Below are 14,914 nucleotides of genomic sequence, written 5' to 3'. Positions count from 1 at the left end.
CTCTGTGACAACAGATACATTTTCAAGAGCACCAGTTGTGGAATCCAACAGCAGATTGACTTTCTGTTCTGGAGAGAGTGAGCCCAAAACTGCCAGCTGAAGAGACAAGTAACAAAACAGACACAGACATTGGCCTCACACGACTTTGACATTCTAAATGAGAGACATGGCAACAAAAGTCACTTGTAACTCTTCATTTTGTACAGTTTTTGAGAAAGAGCGAATGTTGGAGCGGCTCCTACCCCGGTGATGTTCAATTCTTTCAGCTCAGAGTAATCAACTTTGTCAGCAAAGGGACCCAAGTTGACCTTCAGCCAGTCCGAGTCATCTTTAATGTTGTTTTGGCAAGCTGTAATTGACGGAACATTCGGGAGGTAAAAGGAATGCTGAACAGAGTGCAAAACTGTCAAAATCTTTTCAAATTAAGTGAACTAGAAACTCATAAAAGAGATTTTACAAAGGCATATGTTACCATTTACATGCTAAAGCACTAGTAACATTTCAGGTCGTGTCATGGTAGCGACTTTACCTGGAGACTTGAATTGGCTGAGAAACTTCTGTCAGATGACTCACAAGGATTTTAGGCAATTTCCAGTGTTTTCTCAGAATCCATGTTGCCGAAAAACACTTCCAATTCCCTCAACGCTACATCAAACACAAACACACATGCACATATTTGAGTGGTCTCAACGTTAGCTCTGGCTAAAGGCGTTTATGTGAAATCTCTCCGAGAAACAATGTTTTCCACCATGAATTCAGAAAGCTACTGCTTGTAAAAGGTTAGTGAAAAGCGTTCTACTCTCATTTTCACAAACACTTACACCACTTGGTAGTTGGTGCAGCCGATGTTTGAGATTGTTGTGGTGAGCATCTCGCCAGTGAAACTAGGGAGGACAAGGACGAGTTTCACCTTGAACCAAGCCTCCCAATCAGCTGTGTCAAATGTTGGGAAGTGGGTGCTGATGATGTTGAAGGTCAGGTTCATCACAATGTCTCTGACAGCAGTGGAGATTGCAGGATGCTTTGGAAACAAGACAACATCAAGTCAAGTCATGTGCCTGAAACAGATCTGGCAGGAGGTCACTAGCAGTTCATTGGATAAATACCTGAGGAGAGTTTGTCACCGCTGTTAGAAACTCATCTACATTCTGGAAGGCATCTCCGTTCTCGAGGAATTGGAAGACCGCCTCAATCTGGTTGGTGTCATTCAGTGCTCCAGAGTTCAGCGTCAAGTCAGCCACTTCTGTTGGACTCTTGCCTTCCAGAGAGCCAATCTGCAACGGCACAAGCCAGGACATTTTAGTGGTGCAACACGTTTCCCTGAAACTTGGAGATGATGGCAGTGACATTAGTAAGAATGCGTATTCATGTGGAATTGCTCAAGCTTCACTTACATCAATTGGTGCCATGCAGCCTGTGAGATCAATACACAAACAAGAAAATCGGTCAGTTGGAAGACAGGTGTACCACAGAGCGCACAGTCCAGTTATACCAGCACAACAAACAAGCATTCTTATCAATTACAGTGCTTTTACGTACCACTAGGTAACTCTTGCACAAGGTCATGTCTGCAAGACACAAGGCCTTCTTCTGGAAGTATGGCCAAAACCTTATCAAGGCCCTTGATTCTAAGGATACAAAAGACTCTTGTTGAGTACCAGGCTTTATATTGTTTGTCCTGTTTGTGTGTTGTACAATCAGGAATTGTACATCTTACATGGCAGTGAAGGAGTCACAGCTGATGTTCACTGGTATGACTGAGAGACTGGCAGGCTGAAGACTGGCAAGCAGAACAAATAGATTCACTTGGAACCACAGCTCAAAGTCACTGGTTTCGAAGGTGGCGAATCGTGGAGCAAGGGCAGTCAGAGTCAGGTTGAGCATGGTGTCTCTGACAGCTGTGTTGTATATGGTGGTAATGTTTGCCTAAAATGGAACAGGAGGGAACAAGTTATGAAGAAAGAAGCGTCTTTTCTCTCTCTTACAGCCACTATCACAAGTCCTGTTTGGTACGGAATACTGTTCTTTCATATCTCTGGGGTTTCAGAGACTCTCTGTGAAAACTATACATGGAGTCACCCCACTCACCCCGTTAGTGGCTTGAACAAAGTACTCGAAGAATTTGTCCATCTGTTCTGGAGATTGAAGAATACTGCTGAAGACCTCTGTGACAACAGATACATTTTCAAGAGCACCAGTTGTGGAATCCAACAGCAGATTGACTTTCTGTTCTGGAGAGAGTGAGCCCAAAACTGCCAGCTGAAGAGACAAGTAACAAAACAGACACAGACATTGGCCTCACATCGACTTTGACATTCTAAATGAGAGACATGGCAACAAAAGTCACTTGTAACTCTTCATTTTGTACAGTTTTTGAGAACGAGCGAATGTTGGAGCGGCTCCTACCCCGGTGATGTTCAATTCTTTCAGCTCAGAGTAATCAACTTTGTCAGCAAAGGGACCCAAGTTGACCTTCAGCCAGTCCGAGTCATCTTTAATGTTGTTTTGGCAAGCTGTAATTGACGGAACATTCGGGAGGTAAAAGGAATGCTGAACAGAGTGCAAAACTGTCGAAATCTTTTCAAATTAAGTGAACTAGAAACTCATACAAGTGATATTTACAAAGGCATATGTTACCATTTACATGCTAAAGCACTAGTAACATTTCAGGTCGTGTCATAGGTAGCGACTTTACCTGGAGACTTGAATTGGCTGAGAAACTTCTGTCAGATGACTCACAAGGATTTTAGGCAATTTCCAGTGTTTTCTCAGAATCCATGTTGCCGAAAAACACTTCCAATTCCCTCAACGCTACATCAAACACAAACACACATGCACATATTTGAGTGGTCTCAACGTTAGCTCTGGCTAAAGGCGTTACATGTGAAAATCTCTCCAAGAAACAATGTTTTCCACCATGATATCAGAAAGCTACTGCTTGTAAAAGGTTAGTGAAAAGCGTTCTACTCTCATTTTCACAAACACTTACACCACTTGGTAGTTGGTGCAGCCGATGTTTGAGATTGTTGTGGTGAGCATCTCGCCAGTGAAACTAGGGAGGACAAGGACGAGTTTCACCTTGAACCAAGCCTCCCAATCAGCTGTGTCAAATGTTGGGAAGTGGGTGCTGATGATGTTGAAGGTCAGGTTCATCACAATGTCTCTGACAGCAGTGGAGATTGCAGGATGCTTTGGAAACAAGACAACATCAAGTCAAGTCATGTGCCTGAAACAGATCTGGCAGGAGGTCACTAGCAGTTCATTGGATAAATACCTGAGGAGAGTTTGTCACCGCTGTTAGAAACTCATCTACATTCTGGAAGGCATCTCCGTTCTCGAGGAATTGGAAGACCGCCTCAATCTGGTTGGTGTCATTCAGTGCTCCAGAGTTCAGCGTCAAGTCAGCCACTTCTGTTGGACTCTTGCCTTCCAGAGAGCCAATCTGCAACGGCACAAGCCAGGACATTTTAGCGGTGCAACACGTTTCCCTGAAACTTGGAGATGATGGCAGTGACATTAGTAAGAATGCGTATTCATGTGAAATTGCTCAAGCTTCACTTACATCAATTGGTGCCATGCAGCCTGTGAGATCAATACACAAACAAGAAAAGTCGGTCAGTTGGAAGACAGGTGTACCACAGAGCGCACAGTCCAGTTATACCAGCACAACAAACAAGCATTCTTATCAATTACAGTGCTTTTACGTACCACTAGGTAACTCTTGCACAAGGTCATGTCTGCAAGACACAAGGCCTTCTTCTGGAAGTATGGCCAAAACCTTATCAAGGCCCTTGATTCTAAGGATACAAAAGACTCTTGTTGAGTACCAGGCTTTATATTGTTTGTCCTGTTTGTGTGTTGTACAATCAGGAATTGTACATCTTACATGGCAGTGAAGGAGTCACAGCTGATGTTCACTGGTATGACTGAGAGACTGGCAGGCTGAAGACTGGCAAGCAGAACAAATAGATTCACTTGGAACCACAGCTCAAAGTCACTGGTTTCGAAGGTGGCGAATCGTGGAGCAAGGGCAGTCAGAGTCAGGTTGAGCATGGTGTCTCTGACAGCTGTGTTGTATATGGTGGTAATGTTTGCCTAAAATGGAACAGGAGGAACAAGTTATGAAGAAAGAAGCGTCTTTTCTCTCTCTTACAGCCACTATCACAAGTCCTGTTTGGTACGGAATACTGTTCTTTCATATCTCTGGGGTTTCAGAGACTCTCTGTGAAAACTATACATGGAGTCACCCCACTCACCCCGTTAGTGGCTTGAACAAAGTACTCGAAGAATTTGTCCATCTGTTCTGGAGATTGAAGAATACTGCTGAAGACCTCTGTGACAACAGATACATTTTCAAGAGCACCAGTTGTGGAATCCAACAGCAGATTGACTTTCTGTTCTGGAGAGAGTGAGCCCAAAACTGCCAGCTGAAGAGACAAGTAACAAAACAGACACAGACATTGGCCTCACACGACTTTGACATTCTAAATGAGAGACATGGCAACAAAAGTCACTTGTAACTCTTCATTTTGTACAGTTTTTGAGAACGAGCGAATGTTGGAGCGGCTCCTACCCCGGTGATGTTCAATTCTTTCAGCTCAGAGTAATCAACTTTGTCAGCAAAGGGACCCAAGTTGACCTTCAGCCAGTCCGAGTCATCTTTAATGTTGTTCCGGCAAGCTGTAATTGACAGGAACATTCGGGAGGTAGAAGGAAATGCAGAACAGAGTGCAAAACTCTTGAAATCTTTTGAAATGAGGAGCACTTGAAACTCATACAAGTGCTATTTACAAAGGCATATGTTACCATTTACATGCTACAGCACTCATAACTCTTCAGGATCGTGTCATAGTAGCCACTTTACCTGGAGACTTGAATTGGCTGAGAAACTTCGTCAGATGACTCACAAGGATTTTAGGCAATTTCCAGTGTTTTCTCAGAATCCATGTTGCCGAAAAACACTTCCAATTCCCTTCAACGCTACATCAAACACAAACACACATGCACATATTTGAGTGGTCTCAACGTTAGCTCTGGCTAAAGGCGTACATGTAAAATCTCTCCAAGAAACCATGTTTTCCACCATGATATCAGAAAGCTACTGCTTGTAAAAGGTTAGTGAAAAGCGTTCTACTCTCATTTTCACAAACACTTACACCACTTGGTAGTTGGTGCAGCCGATGTTTGAGATTGTTGTGGTGAGCATCTCGCCAGTGAAACTAGGGAGGACAAGGACGAGTTTCACCTTGAACCAAGCCTCCCAATCAGCTGTGTCAAATGTTGGGAAGTGGGTGCTGATGATGTTGAAGGTCAGGTTCATCACAATGTCTCTGACAGCAGTGGAGATTGCAGGATGCTTTGGAAACAAGACAACATCAAGTCAAGTCATGTGCCTGAAACAGATCTGGCAGGAGGTCACTAGCAGTTCATTGGATAAATACCTGAGGAGAGTTTGTCACCGCTGTTAGAAACTCATCTACATTCTGGAAGGCATCTCCGTTCTCGAGGAATTGGAAGACCGCCTCAATCTGGTTGGTGTCATTCAGTGCTCCAGAGTTCAGCGTCAAGTCAGCCACTTCTGTTGGACTCTTGCCTTCCAGAGAGCCAATCTGCAACGGCACAAGCCAGGACATTTTAGCTGGTGCAACTAGTTTCCCTGAAACTTGGAGATGATGGCAGTGACATTAGTAAGAATGCGTATTCATGTGGAATTGCTCAAGCTTCACTTACATCAATTGGTGCCATGCAGCCTGTGAGATCAATACACAAACAGAGAAAGTCGGTCAGTTGGAAGACAGGTGTACCACAGAGCGCACAGTCCAGTTATACCAGCACAACAAACAAGCATTCTTATCAATTACAGTGCTTTTACGTACCACTAGGTAACTCTTGCACAAGGTCATGTCTGCAAGACACAAGGCCTTCTTCTGGAAGTATGGCCAAAACCTTATCAAGGCCCTTGATTACTAAGGATACAAAAGACTCTTGTTGAGTACCAGGCTTTATATTGTTTGTCCTGTTTGTGTGTTGTACAATCAGGAATTGTACATCTTACATGGCAGTGAAGGAGTCACAGCTGATGTTCACTGGTATGACTGAGAGACTGGCAGGCTGAAGACTGGCAAGCAGAACAAATAGATTCACTTGGAACCACAGCTCAAAGTCACTGGTTTCGAAGGTGGCGAATCGTGGAGCAAGGGCAGTCAGAGTCAGGTTGAGCATGGTGTCTCTGACAGCTGTGTTGTATATGGTGGTAATGTTTGCCTAAAATGGAACAGGAGGAACAAGTTATGAAGAAAGAAGCGTCTTTTCTCTCTCTTACAGCCACTATCACAAGTCCTGTTTGGTACGGAATACTGTTCTTTCATATCTCTGGGGTTTCAGAGACTCTCTGTGAAAACTATACATGGAGTCACCCCACTCACCCCGTTAGTGGCTTGAACAAAGTACTCGAAGAATTTGTCCATCTGTTCTGGAGATTGAAGAATACTGCTGAAGACCTCTGTGACAACAGATACATTTTCAAGAGCACCAGTTGTGGAATCCAACAGCAGATTGACTTTCTGTTCTGGAGAGAGTGAGCCCAAAACTGCCAGCTGAAGAGACAAGTAACAAAACAGACACAGACATTGGCCTCACACGACTTTGACATTCTAAATGAGAGACATGGCAACAAAAGTCACTTGTAACTCTTCATTTTGTACAGTTTTTGAGAACGAGCGAATGTTGGAGCGGCTCCTACCCCGGTGATGTTCAATTCTTTCAGCTCAGAGTAATCAACTTTGTCAGCAAAGGGACCCAAGTTGACCTTTAGCCAGTCCGAGTCATCTTTAATGTTGTTTTGGCAAGCTGTAATTGACGGAACATTCGGGAGGTAAAAGGAATGCTGAACAGAGTGCAAAACTGTCAAAATCTTTTCAAATTAAGTGAACTAGAAACTCATAAAAGAGATTTTTACAAAGGCATATGTTACCATTTACATGCTAAAGCACTAGTAACATTTCAGGTCGTGTCATGGTAGCGACTTTACCTGGAGACTTGAATTGGCTGAGAAACTCTGTCAGATGACTCACAAGGATTTTGGCAATTTCCAGTGTTTTCTCAGAATCCATGTTGCCGAAAAACACTTCCAATTCCCTCAACGCTACATCAAACACAAACACACATGCACATATTTGAGTGGTCTCAACGTTAGCTCTGGCTAAAGGCGTTTATGTGAAATCTCTCCGAGAAACAATGTTTTCCACCATGAATTCAGAAAGCTACTGCTTGTAAAAGGTTAGTGAAAAGCGTTCTACTCTCATTTTCACAAACACTTACACCACTTGGTAGTTGGTGCAGCCGATGTTTGAGATTGTTGTGGTGAGCATCTCGCCAGTGAAACTAGGGAGGACAAGGACGAGTTTCACCTTGAACCAAGCCTCCCAATCAGCTGTGTCAAATGTTGGGAAGTGGGTGCTGATGATGTTGAAGGTCAGGTTCATCACAATGTCTCTGACAGCAGTGGAGATTGCAGGATGCTTTGGAAACAAGACAACATCAAGTCAAGTCATGTGCCTGAAACAGATCTGGCAGGAGGTCACTAGCAGTTCATTGGATAAATACCTGAGGAGAGTTTGTCACCGCTGTTAGAAACTCATCTACATTCTGGAAGGCATCTCCGTTCTCGAGGAATTGGAAGACCGCCTCAATCTGGTTGGTGTCATTCAGTGCTCCAGAGTTCAGCGTCAAGTCAGCCACTTCTGTTGGACTCTTGCCTTCCAGAGAGCCAATCTGCAACGGCACAAGCCAGGACATTTTAGCGGTGCAACTAGTTTCCCTGAAACTTGGTGATGATGGCAGTGACATTAGTAAGAATGCGTATTCATGTGGAATTGCTCAAGCTTCACTTACATCAATTGGTGCCATGCAGCCTGTGAGATCAATACACAAACAAGAAAATCGGTCAGTTGGAAGACAGGTGTACCACAGAGCGCACAGTCCAGTTATACCAGCACAACAAACAAGCATTCTTATCAATTACAGTGCTTTTACGTACCACTAGGTAACTCTTGCACAAGGTCATGTCTGCAAGACACAAGGCCTTCTTCTGGAAGTATGGCCAAAACCTTATCAAGGCCCTTGATTCTAAGGATACAAAAGACTCTTGTTGAGTACCAGGCTTTATATTGTTTGTCCTGTTTGTGTGTTGTACAATCAGGAATTGTACATCTTACATGGCAGTGAAGGAGTCACAGCTGATGTTCACTGGTATGACTGAGAGACTGGCAGGCTGAAGACTGGCAAGCAGAACAAATAGATTCACTTGGAACCACAGCTCAAAGTCACTGGTTTCGAAGGTGGCGAATCGTGGAGCAAGGGCAGTCAGAGTCAGGTTGAGCATGGTGTCTCTGACAGCTGTGTTGTATATGGTGGTAATGTTTGCCTAAAATGGAACAGGAGGAACAAGTTATGAAGAAAGAAGCGTCTTTTCTCTCTCTTCAGCCACTATCACAAGTCCTGTTTGGTACGGAATACTGTTCTTTCATATCTCTGGGGTTTCAGAGACTCTCTGTGAAAACTATACATGGAGTCACCCCACTCACCCCGTTAGTGGCTTGAACAAAGTACTCGAAGAATTTGTCCATCTGTTCTGGAGATTGAAGAATACTGCTGAAGACCTCTGTGACAACAGATACATTTTCAAGAGCACCAGTTGTGGAATCCAACAGCAGATTGACTTTCTGTTCTGGAGAGAGTGAGCCCAAAACTGCCAGCTGAAGAGACAAGTAACAAAACAGACACAGACATTGGCCTCATACGACTTTGACATTCTAAATGAGAGACATGGCAACAAAAGTCACTTGTAACTCTTCATTTTGTACAGTTTTTGAGAAAGAGCGAATGTTGGAGCGGCTCCTACCCCGGTGATGTTCAATTCTTTCAGCTCAGAGTAATCAACTTTGTCAGCAAAGGGACCCAAGTTGACCTTTAGCCAGTCCGAGTCATCTTTAATGTTGTTTTGGCAAGCTGTAATTGACGGAACATTCGGGAGGTAAAAGGAATGCTGAACAGAGTGCAAAACTGTCGAAATCTTTTCAAATTAAGTGAACTAGAAACTCATGCAAGTGATATTTACAAAGGCATATGTTACCATTTACATGCTACAGCACTAGTAACATCTTCAGGTCGTGTCATAGGTAGCGACTTTACCTGGAGACTTGAATTGGCTGAGAAACTTCTGTCAGATGACTCACAAGGATTTTGGCAATTTCCAGTGTTTTCTCAGAATCCATGTTGCCGAAAACACTTCCAATTCCCTCAACGCTACATCAAACACAAACACACATGCACATATTTGAGTGGTCTCAACGTTAGCTCTGGCTAAAGGCGTTTATGTGAAATCTCTCCGAAGAAACCATGTTTTCCACCATGAATTCAGAAAGCTACTGCTTGTAAAAGGTTAGTGAAAAGCAGTTCTACTCTCATTTTCACAAACACTTACACCACTTGGTAGTTGGTGCAGCCGATGTTTGAGATTGTTGTGGTGAGCATCTTCGCCAGTGAAACTAGGGAGGACAAGGACGAGTTTCACCTTGAACCAAGCCTCCCAATCAGCTGTGTCAAATGTTGGGAAGTGGGTGCTGATGATGTTGAAGGTCAGGTTCATCACAATGTCTCTGACAGCAGTGGAGATTGCAGGATGCTTTGGAAACAAGACAACATCAAGTCAAGTCATGTGCCTGAAACAGATCTGGCAGGAGGTCACTAGCAGTTCATTGGATAAATACCTGAGGAGAGTTTGTCACCGCTGTTAGAAACTCATCTACATTCTGGAAGGCATCTCCGTTCTCGAGGAATTGGAAGACCGCCTCAATCTGGTTGGTGTCATTCAGTGCTCCAGAGTTCAGCGTCAAGTCAGCCACTTCTGTTGGACTCTTGCCTTCCAGAGAGCCAATCTGCAACGGCACAAGCCAGGACATTTTAGCGGTGCAACACGTTTCCCTGAAACTTGGAGATGATGGCAGTGACATTAGTAAGAATGCGTATTCATGTGGAATTGCTCAAGCTTCACTTACATCAATTGGTGCCATGCAGCCTGTGAGATCAATACACAAACAAGAAAATCGGTCAGTTGGAAGACAGGTGTACCACAGAGCGCACAGTCCAGTTATACCAGCACAACAAACAAGCATTCTTATCAATTACAGTGCTTTTACGTACCACTAGGTAACTCTTGCACAAGGTCATGTCTGCAAGACACAAGGCCTTCTTCTGGAAGTATGGCCAAAACCTTATCAAGGCCCTTGATTCTAAGGATACAAAAGACTCTTGTTGAGTACCAGGCTTTATATTGTTTGTCCTGTTTGTGTGTTGTACAATCAGGAATTGTACATCTTACATGGCAGTGAAGGAGTCACAGCTGATGTTCACTGGTATGACTGAGAGACTGGCAGGCTGAAGACTGGCAAGCAGAACAAATAGATTCACTTGGAACCACAGCTCAAAGTCACTGGTTTCGAAGGTGGCGAATCGTGGAGCAAGGGCAGTCAGAGTCAGGTTGAGCATGGTGTCTCTGACAGCTGTGTTGTATATGGTGGTAATGTTTGCCTAAAATGGAACAGGAGGAACAAGTTATGAAGAAAGAAGCGTCTTTTCTCTCTCTTCAGCCACTATCACAAGTCCTGTTTGGTACGGAATACTGTTCTTTCATATCTCTGGGGTTTCAGAGACTCTCTGTGAAAACTATACATGGAGTCACCCCACTCACCCCGTTAGTGGCTTGAACAAAGTACTCGAAGAATTTGTCCATCTGTTCTGGAGATTGAAGAATACTGCTGAAGACCTCTGTGACAACAGATACATTTTCAAGAGCACCAGTTGTGGAATCCAACAGCAGATTGACTTTCTGTTCTGGAGAGAGTGAGCCCAAAACTGCCAGCTGAAGAGACAAGTAACAAAACAGACACAGACATTGGCCTCATACGACTTTGACATTCTAAATGAGAGACATGGCAACAAAAGTCACTTGTAACTCTTCATTTTGTACAGTTTTTGAGAACGAGCGAATGTTGGAGCGGCTCCTACCCCGGTGATGTTCAATTCTTTCAGCTCAGAGTAATCAACTTTGTCAGCAAAGGGACCCAAGTTGACCTTCAGCCAGTCCGAGTCATCTTTAATGTTGTTTCGGCAAGCTGTAATTGACAGAACATTCGGGAGGTAGAAGAAATGCAGAACAGAGTGCAAAACTCTTGAAATCTTTTGAAATGAGGAGCACTTGAAACTCATACAAGTGCTATTTACAAAGGCATATGTTACCATTTACATGCTACAGCACTCAGTAACTCTTCAGATCGTGTCATAGTAGCCATTTTACCTGGAGACTTGAATTGGCTGAGAAACTTCGTCAGATGACTCACAAGGATTTTAGCAATTTCCAGTGTTTTCTCAGAATCCATGTTGCCGAAAACACTTCCAATTCCTTCAACGCTACATCAAACACAAACACACATGCACATATTTGAGTGGTCTCAACGTTAGCTCTGGCTAAAGGCGTACATGTAAAATCTCTCCAAGAAACCATGTTTTCCACAATGATATCAGAAAGCTTCTGCTTGTAAAAGGTTAGTGAAAAGCTTTCTACTCTCATTTTCACAAACACTTACACCACTTGGTAGTTGGTGCAGCCGATGTTTGAGATTGTTGTGGTGAGCATCTTGGCAGTGAAACTAGGGAGGACAAGGACGAGTTTCACCTTGAACCAAGCCTCCCAATCAGCTGTGTCAAATGTTGGGAAGTGGGTGCTGATGATGTTGAAGGTCAGGTTCATCACAATGTCTCTGACAGCAGTGGAGATTGCAGGATGCTTTGGAAACAAGACAACATCAAGTCAAGTCATGTGCCTGAAACAGATCTGGCAGGAGGTCACTAGCAGTTCATTGGATAAATACCTGAGGAGAGTTTGTCACCGCTGTTAGAAACTCATCTACATTCTGGAAGGCATCTCCGTTCTCGAGGAATTGGAAGACCGCCTCAATCTGGTTGGTGTCATTCAGTGCTCCAGAGTTCAGCGTCAAGTCAGCCACTTCTGTTGGACTCTTGCCTTCCAGAGAGCCAATCTGCAACGGCACAAGCCAGGACATTTTAGCGGTGCAACAAGTTTCCCTGAAACTTGGAGATGATGGCAGTGACATTAGTAAGAATGCGTATTCATGTGGAATTGCTCAAGCTTCACTTACATCAATTGGTGCCATGCAGCCTGTGAGATCAATACACAAACAGAGAAAGTCGGTCAGTTGGAAGACAGGTGTACCACAGAGCGCACAGTCCAGTTATACCAGCACAACAAACAAGCATTCTTATCAATTACAGTGCTTTTACGTACCACTAGGTAACTCTTGCACAAGGTCATGTCTGCAAGACACAAGGCCTTCTTCTGGAAGTATGGCCAAAACCTTATCAAGGCCCTTGATTCTAAGGATACAAAAGACTCTTGTTGAGTACCAGGCTTTATATTGTTTGTCCTGTTTGTGTGTTGTACAATCAGGAATTGTACATCTTACATGGCAGTGAAGGAGTCACAGCTGATGTTCACTGGTATGACTGAGAGACTGGCAGGCTGAAGACTGGCAAGCAGAACAAATAGATTCACTTGGAACCACAGCTCAAAGTCACTGGTTTCGAAGGTGGCGAATCGTGGAGCAAGGGCAGTCAGAGTCAGGTTGAGCATGGTGTCTCTGACAGCTGTGTTGTATATGGTGGTAATGTTTGCCTAAAATGGAACAGGAGGAACAAGTTATGAAGAAAGAAGCGTCTTTTCTCTCTCTTCAGCCACTATCACAAGTCCTGTTTGGTACGGAATACTGTTCTTTCATATCTCTGGGGTTTCAGAGACTCTCTGTGAAAACTATACATGGAGTCACCCCACTCACCCCGTTAGTGGCTTGAACAAAGTACTCGAAGAATTTGTCCATCTGTTCTGGAGATTGAAGAATACTGCTGAAGACCTCTGTGACAACAGATACATTTTCAAGAGCACCAGTTGTGGAATCCAACAGCAGATTGACTTTCTGTTCTGGAGAGAGTGAGCCCAAAACTGCCAGCTGAAGAGACAAGTAACAAAACAGACACAGACATTGGCCTCATACGACTTTGACATTCTAAATGAGAGACATGGCAACAAAAGTCACTTGTAACTCTTCATTTTGTACAGTTTTTGAGAAAGAGCGAATGTTGGAGCGGCTCCTACCCCGGTGATGTTCAATTCTTTCAGCTCAGAGTAATCAACTTTGTCAGCAAAGGGACCCAAGTTGACCTTTAGCCAGTCCGAGTCATCTTTAATGTTGTTTTGGCAAGCTGTAATTGACGGAACATTCGGGAGGTAAAAGGAATGCTGAACAGAGTGCAAAACTGTCAAAATCTTTTCAAATTAAGTGAACTAGAAACTCATAAAAGAGATTTTTACAAAGGCATATGTTACCATTTACATGCTAAAGCACTAGTAACATTTCAGGTCGTGTCATGGTAGCGACTTTACCTGGAGACTTGAATTGGCTGAGAAACTCTGTCAGATGACTCACAAGGATTTTGGCAATTTCCAGTGTTTTCTCAGAATCCATGTTGCCAAAAAACACTTCCAATTCCCTCAACGCTACATCAAACACAAACACACATGCACATATTTGAGTGGTCTCAACGTTAGCTCTGGCTAAAGGCGTTTATGTGAAATCTCTCCAAGAAACAATGTTTTCCACCATGAATTCAGAAAGCTACTGCTTGTAAAAGGTTAGTGAAAAGCGTTCTACTCTCATTTTCACAAACACTTACACCACTTGGTAGTTGGTGCAGCCGATGTTTGAGATTGTTGTGGTGAGCATCTCGCCAGTGAAACTAGGGAGGACAAGGACGAGTTTCACCTTGAACCAAGCCTCCCAATCAGCTGTGTCAAATGTTGGGAAGTGGGTGCTGATGATGTTGAAGGTCAGGTTCATCACAATGTCTCTGACAGCAGTGGAGATTGCAGGATGCTTTGGAAACAAGACAACATCAAGTCAAGTCATGTGCCTGAAACAGATCTGGCAGGAGGTCACTAGCAGTTCATTGGATAAATACCTGAGGAGAGTTTGTCACCGCTGTTAGAAACTCATCTACATTCTGGAAGGCATCTCCGTTCTCGAGGAATTGGAAGACCGCCTCAATCTGGTTGGTGTCATTCAGTGCTCCAGAGTTCAGCGTCAAGTCAGCCACTTCTGTTGGACTCTTGCCTTCCAGAGAGCCAATCTGCAATGGCACAAGCCAGGACATTTTAGCGGTGCAACTCGTTTCCCTGAAACTTGGAGATGATGGCAGTGACATTAGTAAGAATGCGTATTCATGTGGAATTGCTCAAGCTTCACTTACATCAATTGGTGCCATGCAGCCTGTGAGATCAATACACAAACAAGAAAATCGGTCAGTTGGAAGACAGGTGTACCACAGAGCGCACAGTCCAGTTATACCAGCACAACAAACAAGCATTCTTATCAATTACAGTGCTTTTACGTACCACTAGGTAACTCTTGCACAAGGTCATGTCTGCAAGACACAAGGCCTTCTTCTGGAAGTATGGCCAAAACCTTATCAAGGCCCTTGATTCTAAGGATACAAAAGACTCTTGTTGAGTACCAGGCTTTATATTGTTTGTCCTGTTTGTGTGTTGTACAATCAGGAATTGTACATCTTACATGGCAGTGAAGGAGTCACAGCTGATGTTCACTGGTATGACTGAGAGACTGGCAGGCTGAAGACTGGCAAGCAGAACAAATAGATTCACTTGGAACCACAGCTCAAAGTCACTGGTTTCGAAGGTGGCGAATCGTGGAGCAAGGGCAGTCAGAGTCAGGTTGAGCATGGTGTCTCTGACAGCTGTGTTGTATATGGTGGTAATGTTTGCCTA

The 14,914-nt window shown here is 43.8% G+C and overlaps 3 long non-coding RNA genes across 3 annotated transcripts; all 3 read right to left on the bottom strand.

Moving 5' to 3' along the window:
• Window positions 1-36: 36 nt before the first annotated feature.
• LOC114785908 (uncharacterized) lies at window positions 37-557 on the bottom strand. The gene is made up of 3 exons (XR_003749104.1): window positions 530-557; window positions 243-349; window positions 37-96 (listed from the first exon to the last, which is right to left on the bottom strand). It is a non-coding gene; the product is annotated as an uncharacterized LOC114785908 (long non-coding RNA).
• An 8,139-nt stretch (window positions 558-8,696) lies between these two features.
• On the bottom strand, window positions 8,697-9,219 carry LOC114785912 (uncharacterized). Its single transcript, XR_003749110.1, has 3 exons — window positions 9,193-9,219; window positions 8,903-9,009; window positions 8,697-8,756 (listed from the first exon to the last, which is right to left on the bottom strand). It is a non-coding gene; the product is annotated as an uncharacterized LOC114785912 (long non-coding RNA).
• A 3,803-nt stretch (window positions 9,220-13,022) lies between these two features.
• Window positions 13,023-13,603, bottom strand: LOC114785906 (uncharacterized). Its single transcript, XR_003749102.1, has 3 exons — window positions 13,517-13,603; window positions 13,229-13,335; window positions 13,023-13,082 (listed from the first exon to the last, which is right to left on the bottom strand). It is a non-coding gene; the product is annotated as an uncharacterized LOC114785906 (long non-coding RNA).
• Window positions 13,604-14,914: the final 1,311 nt, after the last annotated feature.

The sequence above is a fragment of the Denticeps clupeoides genome, chromosome 3 (assembly GCF_900700375.1).
Source record: "Denticeps clupeoides chromosome 3, fDenClu1.1, whole genome shotgun sequence".
Classification (NCBI taxonomy): Eukaryota; Metazoa; Chordata; class Actinopteri; order Clupeiformes; family Denticipitidae; genus Denticeps; species Denticeps clupeoides.
The sequence above is the reverse complement of the archived record's forward strand: the minus strand, read 5'-3'. Positions and strand labels throughout refer to the sequence as shown.